Below are 26,285 nucleotides of genomic sequence, written 5' to 3'. Positions count from 1 at the left end.
ATAGACTGGGGGACCTCCTGCATGACTTTTAAGTTTCCTATCATCAGTTCAGCAGAATGGCAGCTCATGGTAAAGATACACACAATAAAGTATTCCTTCTCACCCTCACAGCTGTTCATGCTGTTGTCACTACCATGATGCCCTTTTGTGATGGACTGAATGTTTCTGTCCCCGTATAATTCATACATTGAATCCTTGCCCTACAATGTGATAGTATTTGGACATATGGCCTTCGGGAGGTAACTAGGTTTAGATGAGGTCATGAGGGTGGGCCCTCATGATGGGATCAGTGCCCTTATAGGATGACAAAGAAGGGAAAGATAGGAGCTCACTCACCTCACCGCATGAGGGCCCTCACCAGAACCCAACCACACTGGCACCATAATCTCAAACGTGCAGCCTCCAGAACTGTGAGAAATCAATTTCTGTTGTTTAAACCACCCAGTCTATGGTATTTCGTCAAGGCAGCCTGAGTTAAGTTGCTGATCAGTGGAGAAAGAGCAAACAGAGGCTCAGATTTAGTTCATGAGTCAAGAGATATGAGGATGGGGTAGAGCCATCTGAAAAAGAGAAGCCAAGAAAAGTTCAGGAGGTTAAGTAACAGAGTGGTAGATGAGAGATAATCACCTGGGGAAGTGGAGGAAGAGTTTATGAGAGATTACAGGTAAGACAGGGGATGTTACAAGAGATGAGGCACAAGGAATCATGCTTAATTCTGGAAAACGGGCAGGGTTGGCCTAGAATTATTTTTAATACATCAAATTACTTTTGCATCATGACATAATAATAATAATAGTGATGCTAATATGACTATTGAGGACTTTTATAGTCTGGGTTTGTATGTTGCAGTCCTTTTTCCACAATAATAACATGAAATTTAGATAACATAAGACACAGAACGTTAATCAAACCACCATTCACTCAGTAGTTTCAAATCATCTCTTTTCCTCATCCTTCTCATTGTTTACAAACAACCATCCTTCTCATCATTTGTGAATAAGCCCTGACAATCTCTAAAATAGTGGATTCCAACCACTTCTCACCTTCTCCACAGCTGTGGACCCAGGCCGCCCTCATTTCTCCCTTAGACTATTGCAACAGCCTCCCCTCTGGTCTCTCTGTTTCCATGCTTGCATGCCTATGATCCACTCTCCAGAGAGGAGCATGAGTAAGTTAAAAATTGTATATTTTATCATTTCACTCCACTGCCTGAAACCATCCAGTGGCTTCCCATTACCCCTAGATGAAATTCCTAATTCCTTATCGTAATGTAATCTGCCTCCTGCCCACATCTTAAGCCACATTTCAGATCTCTGCTTTAGAATAGTCTCATTTTCTATATCGTATACACAGTATGCCTTTTCCTCAGCTTTTTTGCCTGAGGAGGCAAAAATTATGTGGTTCTTAGCTTCAATGTCCCCGGTTCAGACCAGACTTTCCTGATATGTCTAGCTGCATAGCCCAGTCACTCTTTATCCCACTGCCCTTTCATCAATATACTTCTATTTGAAATTGTTATTTACTATTTATGTAATTATACATTACCCCTCACCCCCAAATCCAATGAAGGCAGGGCTTCCATTTGTCTCCTGTGCATTGATATGCCCCCAGTACCAGAGTGGGGCCTCAAGTTCCTTGACTGAAGCCATTCAATTACAAAGCAAAAGATCTGAAAGTCAAGAGAGGTTCTGATTGTCACCAAGTTTACGCTATTTAAATCGTGCCATAATCCTTTATAATGTATCCCTATTTCTATGCATCGCAAATATCTCATGATGCTGGATCCAGATCTTTAGATGGGGTTCAAGGCTGACTCTTTGTCCTGCCTCCTCATCTAGCCTCAATTCTCAGCAGTTCTCTCTCCTGTCTCTCGTCTTTGCATGCTCCTGTATGCTAGGACTTGTGACTTCTCTAAGTGCCACAGATTTTCTGGTTGGAATGCCGTCACACTTGTCCTTTTACCAGAAATACCATTTTCCTTCTTTCTGAACCTGCATGAGTCTTACACACCTTATGATCTCAAGGGTAATCACCTCATTTTCCTGACAGGATTGACTATGAAGCTAATGTTTCTGCAGCAGATGTCTACATGCCCTTGGACTTATGTGTGCATGTGATGGGAAGTAGCGCATATCTACCAAGCTTCCAACAGCCAGTGACTGCCTCTCTTTGCCTGAAGGCCTTCTGAAGCTCACTTTCTGCTTCTCATATGCAGGTGGAGAATGCTGGGAAGCTTATGGCCCACCCAGACTTTGAGGTGTGTGTTCCACACTGTCACGCTGAGTTCTCCAGCAATGGCTCACAGCAGTACCTTGCTTTATATTGCATCCATTATAGATGGCCTTTCCTTCCTTTCTCACTTTTTTTTTTTACTTCCCAACTGGTGTTTCCTTCACCTCCCTAATAAATAATTTTCACTCAAATCCTTGTATTAAGTCTGGTTCTTGGGGGAAGCAAAACTAAGAAAGAATCCCATCACACTTATCGCAGTATGTTATGATTATTTGTTTGCTGTTGACCTGGCTAGAGTGCTTTCAAGATCAAGGTTTCCATTTTCTATCTGTATTCCCTGCACTTAGCAAAAGCGTGTGCCTAGCAAGCATGGAGTAAGTGTTCACCAAATCAGTGAACAGTGCTTAATACATACCTGCTGAGCTGAACTAGAAAATAGGATTTCTTAATCCAAGAGGAAGGAGACATATATTTCTCACATGACTTGGCTTGGGGATGCTTTTTCAGTTTCTTGGAACATTTCTGCTAGAAACTGTTGGTGGATATTTATAAGATAACTTTTTTTCAACTCTTATTTTGTTCATTCCTTAGCACTGATTATTTGTAACATAATTTAGTAGCTCTCAGTGGTCTGGGTTGCTCTTCAGAAATGGACAAATATGCTGTGATTAATCTCAGAAAGTTCTTTTCTTTACCTTACAGCGTAGCCATCACTTCAGGGTAGTGAACTCTATACTTCTTTTTAATTCTGGGAAATGATGCCTTTTGTTCTTTATTTTAATTTTGGTTAAATTTTTATCCAAATCTATTCAGAAAAAAATTTCACAGAGTATAGTACAACATGGTGACTATAGTTTATAGCATTGTATTATATTTTGAAAATTGCTGGAGAATATATTTTAAGTGTTCTTACTACAAAAAATGGTAAGCATGTGAGGTGATGGATATGTTAATTAGCTCAGCTGAGCCATTCCGCAATGTGTACGTATTTCAAAACATCATGTTGTACACAATAAATATATTCTATTTTTATTTGCCAATTAAAATCAACAGAAGAGAAAATGTTTTATTTTTTATGGTAACAGTTTTAGACTTTGTTCCTTCTGGATAGGACTAGTCAGTAACACAGTAATTACATTTATTGCAAGCAACAACACAGCTTTAAGAAAAACCTAAAGCTGAAAAAGTAAAACTAAAACTCCAAGAAAATTTTTATCCTCAATGTTGTGTTTTGGAGCAGACATTTTTAAAAAGACGCTGTTTGCTCTCCTCTGGTGATAAGCTCAAATTGCATTCCATAGGGATTAAAACTGCCACTACTGGAACAGATTAGCCTGTCTGATTTCCTCCTTATATCACCACTCACTTTCTCTTTCTCTGGAGTTTTGGCCTTTGATTATCTTAGACATTTATGATTTAGTATATATAAAGTATTTTTGAAACCTCCAAATAAAATTTTTCTTTTATATTTTGAACTTCACTTTTAACTTTGCAACTGTTGTTTAGTAAATATTCACTGTTCCTTTTCCTCTTCTCTAATGCAAAAAGAAAATGTTCTTGTTCCATTGATGTTGGACTTGACTGTATGCCTTGCATTGGAGTATGAGTGATTGTGATTTCACAGGCTCTCTCGGGCTTTTTCTGGACATCCATGGGTATGATTTGACTCACTTGGCCTTTTTCTCTGCTGTCTCTGAATGGGAAAATGAGAAGGGAATGTCTCAGGGGATTGCTGCCCCTTTGACCTGGGTCCTACAATGACAAACAAAGGAAGTCGACCTAAACATGACTTTCAGCCTGAAGTGGAACCATTGCAGCCCATCTCTAGATGTGTGAATAAGACCTTAGCTTATGTTGGTGGCCACTGCAATGTTTTTGGGGTTGTTTTATATGCAGTATTAGTAACCCCAAAACCAACAAACAGATAAAATCTCTGTGCCAATAAGTAAAACAGTTAAAATTGTAATATTCAAAAACTGGTTTAATATTTTGCCACAGCTTATTATGTGTATTCACTTAGGAATAGCTGAACTTGTGAATTGATCTCATAAAACAGCATTAATAAACACATGTGGAGCACTTGGAAAATGCCTTTATGTCAATGAGTTTTTATTTTGTATTTCTTCCTTTTTGAAGTCTGAGTTATTACATTTGTTCACTTGTGCTTTCTAATACCACCAAATATAGCTAAATACATTTTCATTAAAATATCACAGTTAAAAAATGAATCTTAGGCAGTTCTTGTTAGAATACTTATGAGACTAATTTGGGCACTAAGCCTATGAATGTAGGCTACATGCTGTGGGAGGAAGCAGAAAATTCACCTTTCCTTGTATTCATAGCATTTGCACTGTGACTGACACATGGTAGGTGATTTATAAGCATTTGATTGAATTTAAAGTGTCTTGATGCTATTCTATTCGGTGATTAACTGCCAGAAATAGGGGAAGTGCTGTGACAGAACGATTCAGCTATGGACTTCCAGACAGCAGCCTTATGATCCACCTGTGTTTTCCTCGTCATGTGTTGAAAATTATTATTCAGGCTTTATTTATTCATAAAATAAATATATACTGATCATCAATGTGGCCTGGGTATCTGTGCTCCTTTCCCCAAGCAGTGCACAGTCTAGTTGAATAGAAATGCAAATATGAATCTGGCAGAAAGGTAAGGGATGTTCTCTTGCCTGCTACTGAGGAGAGCATGTTTTGTTTCCTTTCAGTACTAGGAGAGGGAATCAGTGGCATGGTAATTATGCTCATCTTTGGGGAGGAAGAGTTTTCAACACATTGTGTGATTCTGCCTAGGCTAATTCTGAAGATAATTTTTCTTGACCATTCATTGCTAATTTAGCTTCTAGTATTGATGTCAGTAATCTTGACATCTGCTTGAAGAAAGGGTGTAAAAATTTTCTTTTGAACTATACAATATTAGCACATTTTGCAAAAAAAATTAGAATTTGGAATAGATGCCTGCAGTGCCTATTTCTCACCGAAGAACACAGCACTGTGCTAGTTTCAGGTCTTACTTACAATTTATTTGATCAGGGAATTAATCCTTTATGTAGTTAATTAATCAAGATCAAACCTTAACTTTACATTTTCTTGCTGTTCAAAGGGCTTTAAAGTTCAATTATAACGTGCCTGAGGGCCTGCTAATTCTAAGAGGAAAAAGTCATTGTGAGACTTATACTCAATAACAGAGATGAGCAAACTATGGCCTACTGCCCAAATCCACCCACTGTCTGTTTTAATAAAGTTTTATTAGAACATGGCCATATTAGTTTATGTATTGACTACAACAGAGACAATATGGACTGCAAAGCCTAAAATAGTTTCCATCTGGACCTTTACAGAAAAATGTTGCAGATCTCTACTCTATTAGCTGTTTCACGATCAGTGACAGACTATGATTTTTTTCTGCATTATTGCCTGAAATCTAACTGATTTAAGCATTATCTCAATGTCATTAAATTAATTCAAAATTGATAAGTGGTTAGAAAGGAAATAACACATTATACTTGAAAGTCTCCTTTGTTAGGAGATTTAAAGGGCTTTTGCTATGTTGTTTATTCATCTCTTCAGCAAGCCTGAAACTATTGGGTCTATTTAATTCCACTTTGTAAAAATCCTGTTGGGAAATGTGTGGTTATATATTGAAAAATACTAGTGCATGTTGGGTGCTAAGAGGATCAGAAAATTTTTCAAATGATAATGAGTCTCTTAAATTACCTGTAAACATTTTCTGTAAATGTGGATAAACAGGAAGGAAACAGGAAGAAAATTACATTTCTTTAAAAAATACTCTATAATTCATTCCAAAATAGTCTTTTACTCTTCTGAAATATTCTTTTCCTGTACAGTTTGAATTTAGTGAGTTCCCGTAATATCTATTGATACCATCTCTCAATTTCTGCATTACAGCATCTATTGTCTTTACAGGAACAATCTGAAAAAAAATGAGTGATTTTTTGACTTGATCTTTGCTCACGTTCATATATTTATAAGATGCTGTCATGATTACTTGACAAATCTACAAAGTGAACCACATCTGCCGGTTTTGAGCTGGCACAGCTGGAAGTTCCTTAGCTTCTGTACTAAACTTTTTATATGGGTATGATTCTTAGTTGCCTATTCTGTCTGTATTTATGCAAATTACAGTGTTATTTATAAGCAAGTAAATAATCATTTCTAAGACAACATCTGCACTACTGTCTGCTTATTAGACACCTGCAGAGTCAGCTTGCTCTGAATAGAAGGCCATATAGTGCGTGGATCAGGCCATAGCTTGAAATAAATTGCAATTATTTGTATACTTATTGATTTCAGTCTTAATTTGAGACATTTCTTTATTAGTGATTGGTTTTAGGGATGCCTTTTATTTCAAAGCCTTTTTAGATCTTCCAAATATAAAAATGTAATGGGATGAGAACTAAAGAAAGATGCGAACTTTAATTCTGGTCTCCCAAGTCACTTACAAAGTATGTGACCTTATGACTATGTGATTTGACCTCTTAATTCATCTTTCTTCATCTGTGAGGTAGAAATAATAGCACCAATCTCACTGGGATATCCTGAGGATTAAATGAGAAATGTACATAAACACACTTTATTGCCTGATAGGCAATGTATGCAATAATTACTGCTTCTCTTTCTTTACCTTTCTCTTACTCCTTCCAAAGCATAAACTGTCTTTTCCTTCAGCCACCAAAAATGTTAGAAAATGAGTTATAGGAAGAGTCTGTAGACAGGAAGAGGGAATCCTAAGCTATGCCTAGAGCTACTAGAATTAATTATTATTCAAACTTACAATGCTTTCTTTGGAGAAATAATAAAAATCTTAAAAAAAAAGAAAGAAACTGGAGGTAGCAGTTGTATCATTTCAATATCTAAATGCCTTGCAGGTAAGAGGATGGAGCCAAGAATAAATCATTGTGAAATCCATTTATGTAATGAATATAATGGTGTGCAGTAGTGTACCATCTATCTGAAGACTCCGTCAGACACTGAAATACAATTTAGGGATTATATTGATTTTAGTCTTATCTCTAGCATTAATATTTCTACGAACTGAATAAGTTCACAAGCATGCTTATAATGGGAAATTGGATTAAAGGAGAGTTTATAATAAAGTAAAAGTTACCTCAGTTTAGTATCTGTGCTGTTTAATGACATTGATCTTTTTTAATCCATCTCCTGTATTCACTCTTTGTATGACCACTAGCCAATTATAGAAAAATTGTTTCCACTTGTTTTCCTAACTAATTTATTTGTCATTCCTCTATCATTTGTTTTCTTACATCTATCCTACTTATTAGCTTTTTTCTCTCTAGTCAATGCTGACCTCTATTCGTTAGAGGCAACATCTGTGGACTGAAAAGCAAAATAGTTCTGTTCCTACCTTTACCCTACCACCAGTTAGTCATATAATATAGAAATAAATTGTTCTTCAAGCCTTAATCCCCTTGTTTGCTGGACTCTTATATAATAATGGAATTGGATTAGTTGGATTAATTGAAAAAAAAAATGGGCCAAAGGTCAGGACACTTGAAGTCTAGCTTTGTGTTGACCTCAGGCAATTCAATCAACCCTGTTAGGCTTCAGTTCCCTCCTTTGTAAACTAGTAGATCTCATAGTTTCGTGGAACTTCAGCTCCAGGAATGATCTTAGGGGTCATCTAGTCAACTCTCTTGCTTTGCTCATGAGGAAGCTCAAAAAACTTATGTCCTGCCCAACGTCCCAGCTGTTGATTGAAGAGTAGCAGACCATGTCTTCTGACTCATGGGCTGAGCTCTTCTCACCCTACCACCTGAGGCCCTTTCCATCTAGATCATATAATTCTAATAAGTATCAAATGAAAAATTGTGGAGGCTTTTCTGGCATCTAGGTATATGAATTTAATTAATAATAATAATAATAATTCAGTTATCTATTTTAAATGGTTCACAGATTATGGTAAAATAGTCCTAAACATTGCTTACTACTATCCTCCAAATTTAAAAGCAGGAGATTCTAAATATTTGCAGGGTGACATCTCTCACTTCTCACCTGCCTTCTCTTTCTGTATAATGAGAGAGAAGGGTTGGGGACGAAAGCCTCAGGGGACTCCAGTTAGCTGGTGTGGCTGATGAGGCCACAGAAATTAAGTATTTTTTAGTTTGTGAATTCATAGCCAAGGAGACATTCTAATATTTGCTGGGCTATCAGACACAAAATCTCTGGTTTCACCTGGATTGGCTGCAGGAATAGAAAGGGGGTAATTCTGGCCTTCATTTATAGGTTGTCTTTGGCTTAGGAGACCTGATATTCTGGGTTTACTGACTTCTTTGGAGCACATGAGAACAAAACAGTATTGGAGGTAAGGCGGAACTGAGTCATCCTAGAAATGCAGGCAGGGTTGATTTAATCATCCATCGGGATGTAAAACACATTTTTGGAATTTTTGCCCAAATTTTCCTCACCCAGAAGGGAAAGTTCAGGAAGTCAGTGTTGTACTTTCTAAGGACTACTAGACATTTATTCACTTGCTAAATTTCAGGGTTGTAAGGTACTTCAAGTCCAATTCCCCTATTTTGTGTATGGGAAAACTGAGTGGTAGAAAGAATTGAGGTTAATTCACTGAATCAACTGGACATAGGCACTCAAGAACAGAAGCAAGCCTGGATTCTTGGTCTCCTTAGCCCACTTCATTTTCTATTATATCACATCCAATCTGAGAAAAGAAAACTACTATGTTGATGGAATAAAGAACACACTTAATACGTGTGAGTGAGTGATCCTCCAGAAAAAGTGACACAGTGAAAGATGAGAAGAACTTCAAGTCAATCAAATACCATGTGGATAAAGAAGACTCAAATCTAAAACAAACGTTCAGGCATGAGACTCTTTGAAACAAATGCATATTGGACAGATCCTTATTTCAGGAGTATATTTTGGTAAAAGTTTTTACCCATCAGGCTACTATATTCTGTGTCATTGAGTAAATTACTGCGAAGTCTTAACTCTTCTTACACTTGCCACTAATGGGTAGTGACAGAGTTGAACCCCTCCTTTCTTTCGTTTTCCCTTTATACTAAAAAGCCTGAGTCTGTGTTGGGAGGGGACAGCTCAGAAACAATAGAAAGAGCCATAACATTTCTTCAGGCTGGAGGGCAGGAGCTCTCTTTGCAAATGCAATATCTTGCCAGATGAGCTTGTCATAAGGCAGAGCCCCATGCTTATCCACAGATATTCTGAATTGGTCTGGGTTGGGGACCAGCTACATCAGCTTTTCTACATTTTCAGACATGCTGCCCTTGGGATTGGGTATCTTACCGCGATCCTATGGCCAAGGGCCTGAAAAAAGTAAGTTATCTTTGACCTTGATGAATTGAAGATCATTCTTGAGCAGCTTAAGATTTTGTTAAGAGTAATGAAACCAGTATAAGGCAGAATGAATCTATTGCATCTTAGTTTCACGCAAGTATTTCTCACAGTTACTGGTACCATGTACATTCCTAACAACTGAGCATTGGGTCTATGAGTGATCCATGGGAAACAGGAGGAATGCCCTCACTACAAAAGTCAGTTTCCTTAATTTAAGGGATTGCACATCAATTGATCTTCTTATTCTGGGTACTGAAATTCTGAGTAGACTTTTATCTTTAACAAAATAAAAATTACTTATGATTACAACAAAATAAAAAGTCAAGAATAATCAAACCACCCTCTGGGATAAGAATTGTATGAAGTTGCTATGCAGGAAACAACAACAAAATGAAGGTCTAAGCAAGGGATTGCAAATGAATTTGGTGGAATTCTGTCATAAACTTCCTGACCTCCTCCCTATGGGAGTGGTAAAACCCCTCAGCAGGTGGGACTATGGGGTAGTTTTAGTAACTGGGTCTGAAACTGTGTCTTCTGCTATCTTTGTTCATTGATCCACTTTTTTCCCTCTGTCTCACTGATCTTCTCCCATGCCAGTCCATGCTGCAATTCTTGTTTCCATGTATTAAATTTCTAAATATCACTTGTAGAGGATTCCTCAGTTTCTCTTCCTGCAATTACTCAATGGTAAGATTTTAAAGAAATTGCTTATGAAATGAATCATTAAAGGTGCTTTTGTTTATATACTGTACAAAATTGTATTTTTGGAAATTCCGGTTGATAACCCCTTTTTTGCCCTTTGTATCTCTACGAATTTGCAGCAATGTTTCAGGAGAATAACATTACACCCTCTATTTGATCCGTAAGGAACTTGTACGTTAAAACCTACCTGCATTTACTCTGACGCTGGTGGAATAACAGCCTCACAGTCTTTCTTAAGAGACATCTTCTCTGATTGTAACAGCCTGAGGCTTTTCTGTTTACTTCTATGTATATCTGTTGTATAGGTGCAATACGGTTTTTATAAGCACTGTCCTAACTCAGTTTGGAGATCCTGGCTTGAGGCTAGTCAGTTTTACTTCTAGAGATGCTGACTAAATCCAAAACTCCAACCACTTCCCTTCTTGGTCTTTTCTAATTTGGGTCACTATCAATGAGCTCCAGTCACCCCAGGGCCAGGTACCAGATAACCAGGGAGAGCCCCTGTGCCCCAGAGCCTGCTGATAGTATTCAAAGTAGCCAATTCTAAACCTGTTTACCATGCCTTGTCTGTTTCTTCCTACAGAAACCACAGTAAAAGTTGTTCTCCCTGCCTCTGCTTCTTGACCAACTCCTGAGTGGCCCTGTATAGTGTTCTCCCTAAGGAGCTGTGAGTATAACAAAACTATAAAAACCCTGCTTTTTCTCTCTTGACCTGCATCTGGCCTCACCATAGCCACCATACCTCACCCATGGTAAAATGGTCAAAACAATAATTCATGCATGTTCCAAGTTTTCTCGATGATTATACTTCTTTTCTGTGACTCTAATACATGCTGATTAAGAGAAGAAAAGGAAATGATACAATAGCAAACAAATTCACCATGTTCTAACAGATCTTCAAAAGTTTTAAGGTAAATACCTAAAACAATTTGATGTAAACACACTTGGGAGCAGGCTATGAGCGATTCCATTGGAATTCACTCGGCATTTTTCAGATGGTTTGTTTTTACAGTCGTGTTCCACATAATGACATTTCCATTAATGACAGACTGCATACATGACGGTAGTCCCGTAAGATTATAATACTGCATTTTTATTGTCCCTTTTCTGCTTACATATGTTTAGTTACACAAATACTTTCGTTGTGTTGCCACTGCCTTACGGTATTCAATACAGTAATGTGCTGCATGAATTTGTTGCCTAGGAACCATGGGCTATACTATATAGTCTCAGTGTGTTGTAGGCTGCACCATCTAGGTTTGTGTAAGTGTACTCTATGATATTTATATACCAATGAAATCACCTAAGGATGCATTTCTCAGAATGTGTACCAGTTACTAAGTGACACATGACTGTATTTCATCATTTCTAGCATTTGAAGATTCACACTTCGTGGCATTATTTAAGGTTTGTAAGCTTATTCAATATCAACTACTCTTTTGAAAAAGCCAAAACAACATACAAAACATCTAAGCTTTCAGTAACTTCCAGAGAATAGAAAGTTAGTTTCATGTTAGCTGAAGTTATCCAAGATTCCCAGCCTGGGACCCTATGGCTATAATCTTGTAGGCTGTCTCTGACTTCTAATGAGTTCATTCCATCCCTAGTGCTTATTCAGTCCTTCAAGGGACCCAATTGTTTTCTCTAGTATATTATAATCTGAAGTAGGGGTGGACACACTTTTCCTGTAAATATCTTCAATGCTTTATCTACTCTCTAAACTTATGAGTAAAGGAAACTTGGAGAAATTGAAAAGAAGAAAAAAGAAAACAATAAGTAAAAGAAGGAATTGCTGTTTGTTGCAATAAATTTAAAATAGTGATACATACTGCTTATAAAATAATGAAATATACCTAGCTATAAACTTCAGACATACATAAGAATGGTACTTAATATTGAGTTGTATCTACATTAATACTCAACATAAAATGAAGAATTGAAATAGATTCTTTAATTAATTTACCTCATTCCATCTCCTTTCCTCCAGTGTTTTCTGAGGTTTTATTCTATATTTTTCTTTGCTTGGATATCTAGTAAGTGCTGTATAATTTTCTGAACAAATTCATGAGGGATAAATAATGTCACCAAGTTTACTATGGATCAATATTTCGAGTATAGTTAAGAAAAAACTATCCCCAACAGAAAACACGCTACTCTGAAATCTTACTTGTAATATGATTCATCATTTAGAGCTACTGTAAATAAAGCACTTTTGAAATTTAAGATAAATGTTATCACTGTGGTCTTATGTGCACCCGATGAACAATTCATCAATAATTAATCTAAAAAATTCCCAGTTGATGAATTCAAACTGAATTTTTCTCTCTAATTAGTTCACTGTAGAAATGGGTATTTCCTACTGTTATTATATATTCTTGAATATGCATAAAAGGGTACTGATGAAAATTACATGACTTGCTTTGATAGCTTAACAATACTGAATGGTGGTAATTGGGCTAAATTTTTTATGCCTGGATTCATTCAATGAAGTATTTCCTGTGCATATAAAATAAGATTCAGTTTCCAAAGCCCATATATATACTACACAGCTCATACCTCAAGAATATCATTTTAAATAGTGGGTCACGTTTGTAAGAGCAAAAATACTATTTACTAAAATAAGTAGAATATTTAATTTTTAATTTTTTAAATAAACTAACAAATATTTGATATATACCAAAGAATACATTTAACATATATGTAAGTTACAGGGCATGATCAATGGATTTAATGACTGGCTTTTATACTTTGACTCTTAACAGGTCCATCAATGGATCTGTCTTGCATTTTTCCGGTTTGGTCCATGAATGGGCATTCTGCTGGAAAGAGGTCCCCAAGAGGTAGCTAGCTCTCCTTGTGTCTCTTCTCTAACCTTCAATCACTGCTTTCATCATCTGTCTCTCTAAGAGCCAGCCTTCTTTGTTTCAAGGAATAGAAACCAAGTTCCAGGAAATAGAAGATGCCCCCTAACCACATCTGGCCATCCCACAATTCCTGTATTTGCATGTCAATGGTCCAGTTGCATGTGTAGACCAGTTCCTACGTGTATGGCTCTGATTGATCCAGTTTTATTGGTCCACTGTTGGATCAAACTACCATTTCCAGAGACATAGGGTCACAGAGTATAAATGTGGCTGCTGAGGCCAGATCTGGAGATTGAAGGAAGCTTCCAGAGGAGATACACAGTTAACAGAGTACACAGTCTAAAGTGGTCCACAGTGAAATATCCATTCCCCATTTCCTAGTGTTTTGCCTGTAGCAATCATTTCTAGGTGAAGAATCAGAATTTCTAGCTTTCATTCAGATGATAGCTCTGAAGTAGATACTGCATGTGGGCATTATAAATATTGAATATTTTGCTTCAGACCCGGATTTTTTGAGAGAAAGCAACTTATCCACTTCTTAGTTGTACAAAATGCTTGATAGTTAAGCACCATCTGTTTATTGATCATCTCTTTCCAAAACCAATTTCTGTAGGGTGAATTGGATTTTCTCTAATTTTCTAGCTTGCTCTTTGGCATTTGTGCTAAAAGTTGAAGGCTGCAGGGAAGAAACTGGCTGGGTTGTATCTACCTGGATCCTATGTTTTGATACATTTAAATATTGGGAGGAAAATATTTTGTTTCCACTCATCAAGAAAAATTCCAGTGCACAAATCTATCTTTATCTGAAGTATAGCCAAATATATGTAGTGGTTATGGCATAAATATTCTAGACACAGAGAAAGACATTTTTATTTTTTTCAGAGAATTTTGGATTAAGTCGGTAAGCAAAGAATAAGGGATCAATTTATTTTCCAGAAGAAATTGGCTGAAGCTACCTAGCATTACCCTGTGAACCCCACCTCAAGGCAGTGGGGGAATATAATAGATCCAGTAGCACAGAGTTATTCTATAGTAATTTGCCATTGCTTTTAATGGCAAAAACCACAATTACTTTCGCACCAACCTAATACTTCTTACTTAACATATGGGGAACTTGGTGATTTCTCTGTGTCATTATCAGCACCTCACACAACACTGTAGGAGAGCATACTTGCTCACATCTTGGACTCTGCATCACTCAGAGTTGGGCTGGAATCTTTCCTCCATCTCTGTTTGTGTGATGTTGATCAATAACCCAGGCTCTTTGAATTTAATTGTCTCCATCTAAAATAATGTAATAGACTCACCCTGTGGATCATATTAATGTTGGAAAAGGACTTAGTGTAGGATCTAGGATCTGATTAACACTCAACAGGAATGGCTAACATTTAGAGTGCTTACAGCATGCCAGACAGAACACTATGTACTTTACATACACACTGCATCCTCATTATGATCCTATGACGAGGTGCCACTTCACAAATTAGGAAATTGAGGCAGAAAAGGTTCAGAACCTTGCCCAGGGCAACAGTGACAAAGCGAGGCAATCTGGCTAACATCTATGATCTTAACACTCTGTCATGATGCCTTCTCAATGAATGATAGTTACTGTTATTGGTGTCATTGCTGTTACTATTGTTGCTGCTGTTACTTGGAAATTAGAGAATTCTGCACTCAAACTGAAGCACCAGTCACTAATTTGGGAAAGAGCTCTCACTCTTCCAAAGGGATAACCAAGTTAGGTATATCTGGAAAAGGGTATTTGATGATATTAGTGTATAGGTAAAGATATTCTATATAAGCACAGATCTTATTTTCCTCAAGCCCTCAATCTGCTTCCAAAATATCCCAGAACCTTCAATACCGTCTTTGGCTACTCAAAGTCTCAAAGTTGGCTGTCCTCCCCAACTTCCTCTTGCTCCTTAATTACTTCCACTTTCTGTCCATCAACAATACTCTTAAATCTCTTGGTGACATGCATCTCAACCATGTGCTAGAATGAAATATAGCTAGTTATCTAGTTAATCCCAAAAGGTAGATTACCTGAAAGTTTCCCAAAGAAATAATATTTTGAAATAAGAACATATTAACAGAAATAAAGTTATAATCTCACACACAGTGTTAAAGTTTTGATGAATTTCAAGTAGTGTAGTGATTGGGGTAGGAAGAAGGGTTTGAAAGGAGGGGGGATGATTTTCTAACAGTTAAAATCACACTGAAGATTTTATCCTGCTATTAGGTTACACTGATTATAAAATTATTCCTAGAGAATGAGGTAGCCTCCGGACCGTGCATTGCACTCTCCTCAAACACTGAGTACTTTTAATTTGACCAGCTGAAGGGGTACATTCGGCTATTCTCATTTAATCGTTATGTTTCCAAATTAGCTCTTTTCAGTAAGACTTAATACCGTCAACTCTTATTAAGAAGAGGGGCGGCCGGACGCGGAGGCTGACGCCTGTAATCCCAGCACTTTGGGAAGCCGAGGCCGGCGGATCAGGAGGTCAGGAGATCGAGACCATCTTGGCTAACACAGTGAAACCCCGTCTTTACTAAAAATACAAAAAATCAGCCGGACGTGGTGGCAGGCACCTGTAATCCCAGCTACTCAGGAGGCTGAGGCGGGAGAATGGCGTGAACCCGGGAGGCGGAGCTTGCGGTGCGCCGAGATAGCACCACTGCAGTCCGGCTTGGGGGCGACAGAGCGAGATTCTGTCTCAAAAAAAAAAAAAAAAAAAAGAAAGAAGAGGGGATAGGGCATATGAGCTGTCACTAGCCTCTCAGTTAAAGTCAGTTTACAAGAAATATGGATCTGAATAATAACATGACCAGGAGAAAGCTTGATTAAATCATACCATAGACTCTGCTTTAGGTAAACAGTCAATTTTGATAAACAGATGAAAATTGTGTGTTTATGTAATAGTGTTTTTTTTTTAAAAAATTATATTTCCTATCTTAGCATCGTGGTGTGTTGAGACATATACAATTACAGACTTACAAGACATGAAGACACACTTTTAGGAATCAGTGCTAATAAGTAACCTAAGGACCCTGGTACTCAATGCTTATGAGAATTTGTTAGACAGTGGCTGCAGGAATTGATATTAAACGTATTTTTTCTAAGAAATGGGACTCAGAGACATTAAGAGGTTCCTGCATGGCATCAGCTGTTCCATGGTCAAACCAGGAACTGATCCCAATCCTGGGAAAACAAAGGTCAGGCTCTTTTCAGGATACCTTATGGACGAGAGGCCAGCTTGTCTTGCTGTGCCACGCTTGGGGCATTTGCTCAGCTTGTGTATATGCTTCAACTCACCACTTCATGTCTGTTTCTATCTTCATTTCTTGCCACATCCCGTCTGCTTCTTTGTCTTACAAGAGCACCATACTATTTGTAATTTCAAGAACACATTACAATTATTCTTTTCTTTTTCTCACAATGTTCTCACTGATACGCTTGACCCCCAAACTCCTGCAGCTTTAATAAGGGCAATAAGTGGCCCTTTGAGCTATGTCAATTCCATCCATCTTTTAAGATTAACTTCAGTTGCCACACCTCTAGGAAGCCTCACCTTATTTTCTGCAGGTATGCTAAAAATAGTCATGTTTATACATTAAATAATAAAATGGATTACTCCATTAATATATCATGTATATCATGTACCATCCACTAAATAAATAGAAATTACAAAAGCATGACATAAAATTGATGGAAATAGAATTTTCTTGTATTTTCTTCCCCCACCCCATTGTCATGTGCACTCTGCTTGGGAGACCACTGACCTAAAGCAGGTGGTTCTCAAATTTAAAAAGGGTAATTCTGTGAGCTCCATTGTGGTAATCATTTCATAATGTATACCTATATCAAAACAACACATTGTACACCTTGGATATTTATAATTTTTATTTGTCAATTATACCTCAAGCTAAAAAAAATAAATTGGAAACACACACATACACACACACACACACACAATAATCAGCAGAAGCTCTTTGTGAAAGTGCAAATTTCCAGGTTTTCCCTCAGACACTGTCTTCAGGGGAGACAAGATGGGGCCAGGAATCTGTAATTTTGAGATACTCCTCAGGTGATTCTGATGCAGAGCCTTCATATATCACATTTGAGAAAAACTGTTCTAGAGAAAAGAAGGCATTTGAAACCATCCCTTATTAAACTATGAGTTCATCCCAGTATTCTTCTGTTAGTAGGATTCTTGTAGTAGAAATCACATGAGCAGATGTGTATTAGTTATGTATTGCTGTGTAACAAACGATGACAAACCTGGTGGCTTAAAATAAAACCCATCTTATTTGCTCATGATTCTGCGGGTTAACACACTGGGCTGGTCCCAGCTGGGTTGTTCTGCTGACCTTGTTGGGGGTCACTTATTGCAGTTGCAGTAGCTGTCAGGTAGGCTGAGCGCAAGTGTTCTAGCAATCCTGAGCTGTGATGTTTGCTTTCTGCTCCATGTGTCTCATCTTCTAATAGGCTGGCCTAGCTTTCTTCACATTTGTGGTTTCAGGGCAGCAAGAAGGGACAAGATCCTCCACACAGGCACCTTTTGAGCCTCTGCTTGCATTGCGTTTGCTTATATCTCATTTGCCAAAGCGATTCACATGGCTAAACTCAGAGTCAATAATGTACAAGTTAATCTACCAGGGCATGAATGCGGGCAGGTGTGCATCACTGGGAGATTCATTTGTATGTAGACCACTTATGACATAACATAACGTAATATTTTTAAATTAAATACAAATCAAATCTGTAGTACAGTCATCCCTTGGTATCCACAAAGAACTGTTTCTGGCCGGGCATGGTGGCTCACGTCTATAATCCCAGCACTTTGGGAGGCGGAGGCAGGTAGATCATCTGAGATCAGGAGTTTGAGACCAGACTGACCAACATGTTAAGACCCCATCTCTATTAAAAATAAATGAGCCGGGCGTGATGGCAGTCGCCTGTAATCCCAGCTACTTGGGAGGCTGAGACAGGAGAATTGCTGGAACCCAGGAGGCAGAGGTTGCAGTGAGCCAAGATTGGACCACTGCACTCCAGCCTGGGTGACAGAGTGAGACAATGTCTCAAAAAAACAAAAACAAAATAAAAATAAACAAAAACAAAAAAGAATTGTTTCCAAGATCCACCACAGATACAAAAATCCAAGAATGCCCAAGTGCTGCAGTCTGCAGATCCTAAAGATACGAAAAGTCTGCCCTGCTGTATTTTCATTTATGGTTGGTTGAATCTGTGGATGTGGAGCCCATGGATATGGAGGGCCAACTGTAATTTGTCTGACAGTACTTTACAAACAAATGTTTTCTAGAAATTACTGAGGAGACTTGAATATTATACTGCTAGATGCTTCAAATACACATTATAGAAAAAAATATGACTTAGGTGAGGAAACTCTTCTGCATCATAGTTGGAATTAGAGAAATAATACAAGATTTACTCCCTCTTCAAATTCTGCTCAGTAGCAGCTTTTAGGTTTTCATGGAGAGGAAGCCTGATGACTGCTGGGTCAGTTGATATCAAGCACTAAGAACCAAAGAAGTGGTTTATCACCCTCTACGTGTGGAGCTGGCCAAGCAGGGAACCTGGGCAGAGAGGTGCTAAGAGGAGAGTGAAATATCATGTGACATAGGATTTTAAGCATGTTTGAGCTGATGCTATATCTATCAGAGGAATAAAGCTTTGTGTTCATTAGTTGGTAACACCTTAGGATTTTTAAAATAAAAAAGCTACCAGGCAAAATCAAGAGGTAAAGCATAAATGGATTGTGGAGTAACATAAGATAAATTTAAGTCATATTAGCCAGTATAGGAAAGCATTAGATTTTTTTTCGTCCATATGTGTCTAATTTAATCTAGAAAGTTAAAGTGAACATCTATTGGGTCAATTAATCAATATTATTTCATAAGTATCTCCTGTTTGTGTAAAGCACTGATTGTGTTAAGTATGATTTTCAAACTTATATGAAAAAGCTGACATTTTCGTTAGTCAAAAGGCGAACCATCTCAATTCTTGCTTTTAAAATTATGTTATTAACAGGGAAAATGTTTACATTAGGGAATTTGTGGGAACCATTTATTTAATTTTGGCTCTGAATTTTATACTTTATATTTTACCTTTTTGTCTTTTGAATAATTTTGAAGTGCAAGGTTACAGTTTTCTCAGTCTCTGTTCATGGTTCCACGTTAACAACATTTGGTAAGAGAAAAGAAAATCTTTCATTTGTTTATATCAAACACGTGTGTTTAAATTAACCATGTCCAAACACTAAAGCTGTTTCTGTTCTAAAGGGATATTTTTTAACTTTTCATATCTCTCTTCCGTTTCATAAGTCTTTGTTAAGTACAAACTGTCCAGTATAAAATGAAAGATATCTTGGTCAGTAAATAATTTATTTGATCCATATAGACAGCTGGACCAGAGCATCTCACCCCAGAGGAACACTGTTTCACCACTTTTAAGTGGTGAGAGCATGGATTCAAAGCTCTGTTTGGTACTGTAGAAATCATTCCCACAAAGCCAAGAAATAGGGCACTCAAAGCAAACACCAGATGAAGGGGTTATTGCCTCAGAGCTAATGGGCCTCATTCCAAGGTTGATGCTTTCCTTTCATGGAACACAAATACAAACCTCCGTCACTGCTTCTCTTCATTCCTCACTTCCTGCCTCACCTGCTTCTCTTTTCTGCTGAAATTCATTCTCACTGTAATGATCTGGAGTAGGAATGGGTGCAATGTATACATGTCTAAATGAGGCTGAGTACTGCATCTGCAACGTATCTTGATTGAGGGCCTACGATACGCCAGGCATATTTTTAGATGCTGAGGATACAACTGTGGAACATCACAAGGTCCTTACCCTCAAGGGGCTCGCATTCTCTTGGGAGAGACAGACAGTGTATAATTCTATAGATTGGTGAGTGCTTTGCATCAAATAGAAACCAGACTTAGGGGACAATGTGATGGTGGTTATTATTTTAGCTGCATGGCCAGGAAATAGCTTTCTGAGGAGGTAATATTTTAGCATAAATATGAATAAAATGAAATAGAAAGTCATGTGTAAATCGAGGAGGGGGAATTCCAGGCAGGGGAAACAGCAAGAGCCTAAGCCTAAGATGTGAGTTTGCTTTGGTGGAGTGGAGTGAAGCATGGTAGCCAAGAGTCAGATCACGTGAGGTCTTGCAGGCTGTGGTAAGGAATTTAGACCTGATTCTAAATGAAAGTCACATGACCAGATTTACATTTTAACTATTTCACTTAAGACCCCCGCTTTAGCTAATAATAGTATAGCTCCAATTTATTGACCGATTCCTTCATGGCTGCCATTGTTTAGTTTTACGTATTATTTTCTTTCATCTTTGCAATAACCCTATTAGGAGATAGTCTAGCCTTAAAGATGGGAAAATAGAAGAGCAAGGGGTTTAATAAGCAATTTGTCCCTGCTAATAACTGATTGAGCTGGGATTCAAGCCCAGGGCTGTCTGTCTCTAAAGCCCACACTCATTTAACCACAATGCTGTTTCTTCTACATAAGGAATCCTACAGAGACAGAGTATCCAAGGAAACCAAGAATGACTTGGGTATTGATCTGTGTATTGATGACAGGAGAAGGATGAAAGGATTCTAAATTCCTAAGCATGAGTCTTCTATACTAGCCTTGAGCTGAATGTTGCATGGGAAAAAAAATAAACTTCTGCCTTATTTTGGAGGCCTCTATAACAGAGGCTGAATCTAGATTCTAAACAATACAGAGCTCTAATACTTAAGAACAAGGCTTCCATTTTGTATAAGTCTCCTTCACCATCCACAATTATCATGTACTGTTTTTTACATTGTAGGTGTTACTTTTTTTAAAAAATACATTTAAATGTATACTTTCAAGACATTGATTTCTATTTTTGTCAAAGTCATATATATACATAGATTTAACAATGCTATAAGGCTTATTTATCATAAAACAGCTGTCTTCTGCCTCGTCACCAACCTGCTCCCAATTGCATTCCCCATTTCCAAAGGCAAACCCTTCTAATTCTTTGTATTGTTTTTCTCTGACTTTTGTCTCTATGTTTCAAATAATGTGCTTACACTGCTATTTTTTGATTCTTCACTTGAAAGATAGGATTTAGTTCTTTTATAACACTCCCCACACACACACACACACACACACACGTACACACAACACATAGAGACATCTTTCTTTTCATCTTCTCAATGTATTTCTACTACTACTTTGTTTTAAATCAACATTCGGGGCTTACATTATTTTATAAATTGTATTGTTTTATTGTCATAATACGGCTGTCCATTCCAAATACATCCAAAAATCTATCTACTTCTCATCCTCTTATATTATCGGTCCAAGACACCCTCATTTTCCAAATTTTTGCAGTAGCCTATTAATTGATCTGTCTGCTTCTGCCCTTTTCTACCTACTGAAAATTTGCAGCACACCAGTCAGAGTGAGCTCCAAAACTCTTATATCAGATCTGGGCAGTCCTGCTCAAAACCCTTCAATGGCTTCCCATTCATTCTAAGTAAGAGCAGGGGCCTTGCAATGGCAGTTAAGTTCCCAGATGGAGCCCCACCTGCCCTCACCCACCTCTCCAATCTCACATCATCTTCTGTCACTCTTACCAATCTTTTTCAGCCACACTGGTCCCCATAATGGTCCTAAAATTTCCAACTCTGTTGCCCCCTTGAGGACTTCCTTTCTTTCCTTGAAGAGTCCTCTTTCAGATGTCCCATAGCTCAATCCCTCACATCCTTTAAAGCTCAGTGCAAATGTACATTTTATTTAAAAACTACCTGCTTCCCATGGCAAGCCTTTTTCCCTCTTGCTTTATTTTTCTCTGATTTACTTGATATAGTTACTTGATATTTATTTATTGTCTGTATCCACACACTCTAATTAAAGTGCTGATTACATATCTGTTGAGTGAATAAGTTGCTGATACTTGAGTCATATGGTATACTACTGTTCATTTCTTATGTAACTGTTTCACTGCCTTGGTGTTAATACCACTTTCATTTGTTAGATTGTTTGGTTTTCTAAATATTTAATCACTTTAGGCTAAATTATGCTGAGGTAACAAATAACCCCCAAGTCCCAGAAGCTTATAACAATGAAGGCTCATTTCTTGCTGGGTTATTTTCCATGTCAAAATGGCTGCTGATATCCTCCAAGTTCCCCTTTTCTAGGACCTGAGATGAAGGCGCAGTCTTTATCTAGGACCTGCTGGACTCCTGGCAGGAAGAAAAGAATGAATGGAAAATTCTGTCATGGCTTTTCAAACTTCCATACAGAAGTGGCTGTGCTACTTTTGCTTGCATTGCATTGGCCATTCCTGATATCGATAATTCAGAAAATGTGCTTTTCCCCTAGAGTAGAGTATTAGGGAGATGCAGCAGTATTTTTGAACAAATAACACTGTCTACCACAGTATCACCACTTCTTTCCCAAACTTTCTCACACTATGACACCACACTTTTCAACAGGATTAAATACAGCAGGTAATTTTCTTCTGGAGACATCCTTCCTGGAGCTTCTGGCCTCCAATGTGGGCTCTTGGCTTCTAGTCCTGCTACTCATATGTCATCCTAACACATCCTGGGTATTTTCTTTCTCTCTTTCCTGCACTTGATCCCCTAGCCCCTAGTCTTTCACCTTCTTGGTGTCCTCTCTAGACTTGGGGGATCACATCCTCCAGTTGCTTTCTGAGAAAAAAAATTCCTCCACAGCATTACATTTTAGAGGACCTTTGATTTTTGTTAATGTCTCTATCTTCATACTTGATTTATCATACTTCTAGATTATAATTGATGTTACCTAAAGATATTATGTAAGAATTATAAATTCTAGGCTAGAAATAATTTTGCCTATTTTGAAGGCATTACTTCATTTACTTTTAGTATTCAGGGTTGAGCACATGAGGTCATTCTGATACTAAAGTTTTGAATGTTTTCCTCTCATCCCATCTCCAACAAGCTTTTAGGATTTTTTCTTTTATCATTAGTGTTTGGGAATTTCATGCTAATGTACTATAATCATCAGGTTTGTTCAGGAATGTAGAATCAAGTATTCTGTATCATCTAGATATTTCTAGATTGTTTCAAGGAGGAAGGGGTTTAATAGATTGGGTTATAAATTTACAAAACTTTGGAAAACTGAGGAGTGAAAGTGAATAAGTATAGGTCCCTCAGGAAGGTGGCAATTATGAATCTCAGCTTTCTGCAACACCAAAGTGGATGGTCCTCAAGAAGAATCTAAAACTGTGGGGAAAACTCCACTTTTGCCAATACCTGTGAGCCACTCCACAGCCGCTGCCCAGGAATAATAGTTTTCCCTTCTCTTTTGCCCTCCAAATCTCTCGTGAGTGCTTCTCACTGGTAAAATTTAACCAAAATCCTGAGGTAAGGAAACATGAGAAATATAGTTTCCAGGCTCTATGCCCATCGTAGAAGAAAGAACTTAGAAAGGCGGGGATGACCCTTTGCACAAGTTTTCTTGATTCAGTCCTTTATTTATTCTGCCTGCACTTGGTGAGCTTCCTAATCTGGAAACCCAGGCCATAGGAAGTTTTACTGATTTCCTTATTTGATAAGCTCCTAACTTATTTTTTCTTGGCTATATTTTTTAGGAAATCATATCAATCAATTGTTGAAAACTGGAGTGCTTCATTTTTGTAAGCATACTCTCTTCTTTCCCATTTTTTTCTTTATATTTTATTTTTTAAAGGTATTGCTATTGAATTTCTTGAGTTTTCACTCTATTGAATTTTCAAGTTTATATATGTATATAAATCTAACATATATGTTATATATAATATATAAATTCTGTATATTAAATACAACTTAATATAATAATCTATAATTTAATTTTCAAAGGCAATTTATGTTCTTCATCTATTCTTATGACATTCTCTTCTTGTCTAATGGATACGATATTTTAAAGTGTATTCAAGTATGTTTGTTATAGCTTAAAATAAAACTTTCTATGAATTACCTGTTTCCTTTCTGTAGGTGCCATTCACTAATATTTTCACATTTCTGCCTTCTTCATACATGATAATATGCTGCTTTGGGTTCCTGTGTTGTTGAATGGAACCATATGACCACTTCAGGACAATTGTAATGAGTAGAAAGAACATGTGTCACTTTCAGTCCAGAGAATTTAACTGCTCATTCCAGCCTCTCCAGTTTTTTCCCTGTACCTGGCATGATGATTGGCCAGCCTCAAGAGGATGGTTGCTCTACCCATCTAGGTCACTGAGTTACTATAATGTGCAGAGCTTGCCTGGCAACCCATGGTGAGCACATACAGGGAAGAAAAACCAGTTGTCATAATTTTATACTGCTGAAACGTCGAGGTTGTTGTGTAGCTTAAACTCGCCTATATTTAATAATTAAGACAGGGATTTCACTTTGTTTTGTTTTGGTCTTATTTTTCAGACTATATAAATTTCTCAAATACCTAGTGATCCTTGGCTATTCTTTTGGATTTGACAGTGAGGCTTGAAAAGCTGATACATACTTAGTGTCTGTGGGCAGGCTTTTCACCAGGCTGACTACACAGGGATGTGGCTGCTGTGCATTCCTGGAGCCTGTGGTTGCCTGGTATTTCCAGATGAATTCTCCAACATTCTACTTGGTGGTGAAAAGGAGATGAGAAGCATAAATCTGGACTCAAGCTTTCTGAAAACCCAGAGGAGGAAATTTGGAGTTCTCACTCTGGAGTCAGTATACTTCTCCTTAACATTCCATGTTTTCTGCCCAATTTCTCACTCTTTTCTGTATCCCCAAGTTGGAGTCTTACTATTTATATCCAGAGAATTAACCTCCTCTGTCTTACTAGGATTGGAAAAAGATTTGTTATCTGGGAGCACGGGATAAGGGATAGGAGTTAGACAGGTTCTAACTTTTAGATATACAGACTTTCAAGCAGTTCTCTTATACTTAATTCCACCCTAATCTTCCAAATTTGAAATCCCTTGGCACCTCAAAACCCATGTATCTTCTCCTGCAAGGCATTTCAGCATTCTATCTTTCAAAAAGCTATTGACATTTCTTGTTTGTTGTTATTTCCTCTCTTGTTCTCTTTTTCTTTGTGGTTTTATAGCATTTTTATTTTCTTACTGCTTTACTAGTGTTATTTGATAAAGAAATGGTGATAACTCTGTTCAATCTTACACTTTTAACCAGATATCCCTCAAAAATGCATGTTCCTCTTAGTGTAACTTGACTTAAAGCTTCTGGCAGTCTTCAACAAAGTCAGAACCCCAATGCATTTTATGCCATCCAGCTATGTGTTTACTATAGTTACTATTCCCTAATTATTAGGCTACACAGCAGAAAGAAAAAAGTTATGTTAAGTGACACTCCATGACAGGCACTTTGTTATAGAATTTATTTTTCATTGACATTTAATTCCTATAGCATAAAATTCACACTTTTAAATTTTAAAAATGTAAGTATAATGCATAAAATTTAGTGATTTCTAATATAGCCACATATTTGTGCAACTTGCTATGTGCTTTCTACAGACTTCATTTCATTTAATTCTATCAATCTTAACAGTAGCTGTATTAATCTGTTCTCATGCAGCTATAAATAACTACTTGAGACTGGGGAATTTATGAAGAAAAGAGGTTTAAGTGACTCACAGTTTCTCAGTCTTAACAAGAAACATTAATGGAAGGCCTCAGGAAAGTTACAATCATGGCAGAAGGTGAAGAGGAAGCAAGCACCTTCTTTACATGGCAGCAGGAGAGACAGAGGGTGAAGGGAGAAGTGCTACACACTTTTAAATCAACAGATCTTGTGAGAACTCATTTACTGTCATGAGAACAACAAGTGGGAAATCTGCCAACATGATACAATCACCTTCCACCAGGTCCCTTTCCCAACAGTAAGAATTATAATTCAACATGAGTTTTTGGTGCGGACACAGACCCAAGCCATATCATTACTCCCCTGGTCCTTCCCAAATCTAATGTCCTTTTCACATTTCAAAACACAATCATGGCATCCCAATAGTCCCCCAAAGTTTACACTCATTTCAGCATCAACTCAAAGTCCAAGTCCAAAGTGTCATCTGAGACAAGACAAGTCCCTT

The 26,285-nt window shown here is 37.6% G+C and overlaps 1 long non-coding RNA gene across 1 annotated transcript in view; it reads left to right on the top strand.

The window, feature by feature from the left end:
* Positions 1-26,285, top strand: part of LOC129486592 (uncharacterized) — a 251,912-nt gene that overhangs the window by 66,593 nt on the left and 159,034 nt on the right. Inside the window, exon 3 of the long non-coding RNA XR_008659030.2 lies at positions 10,882-10,965. This is a non-coding gene — a long non-coding RNA (uncharacterized lncRNA). The remainder of the gene's footprint in view (positions 1-10,881; positions 10,966-26,285) is intronic.

The sequence above is a fragment of the Symphalangus syndactylus genome, chromosome 7 (assembly GCF_028878055.3).
Source record: "Symphalangus syndactylus isolate Jambi chromosome 7, NHGRI_mSymSyn1-v2.1_pri, whole genome shotgun sequence".
NCBI lineage: Eukaryota > Metazoa > Chordata > Mammalia > Primates > Hylobatidae > Symphalangus > Symphalangus syndactylus.
This window is presented reverse-complemented; position numbering and strand designations above follow the sequence as displayed.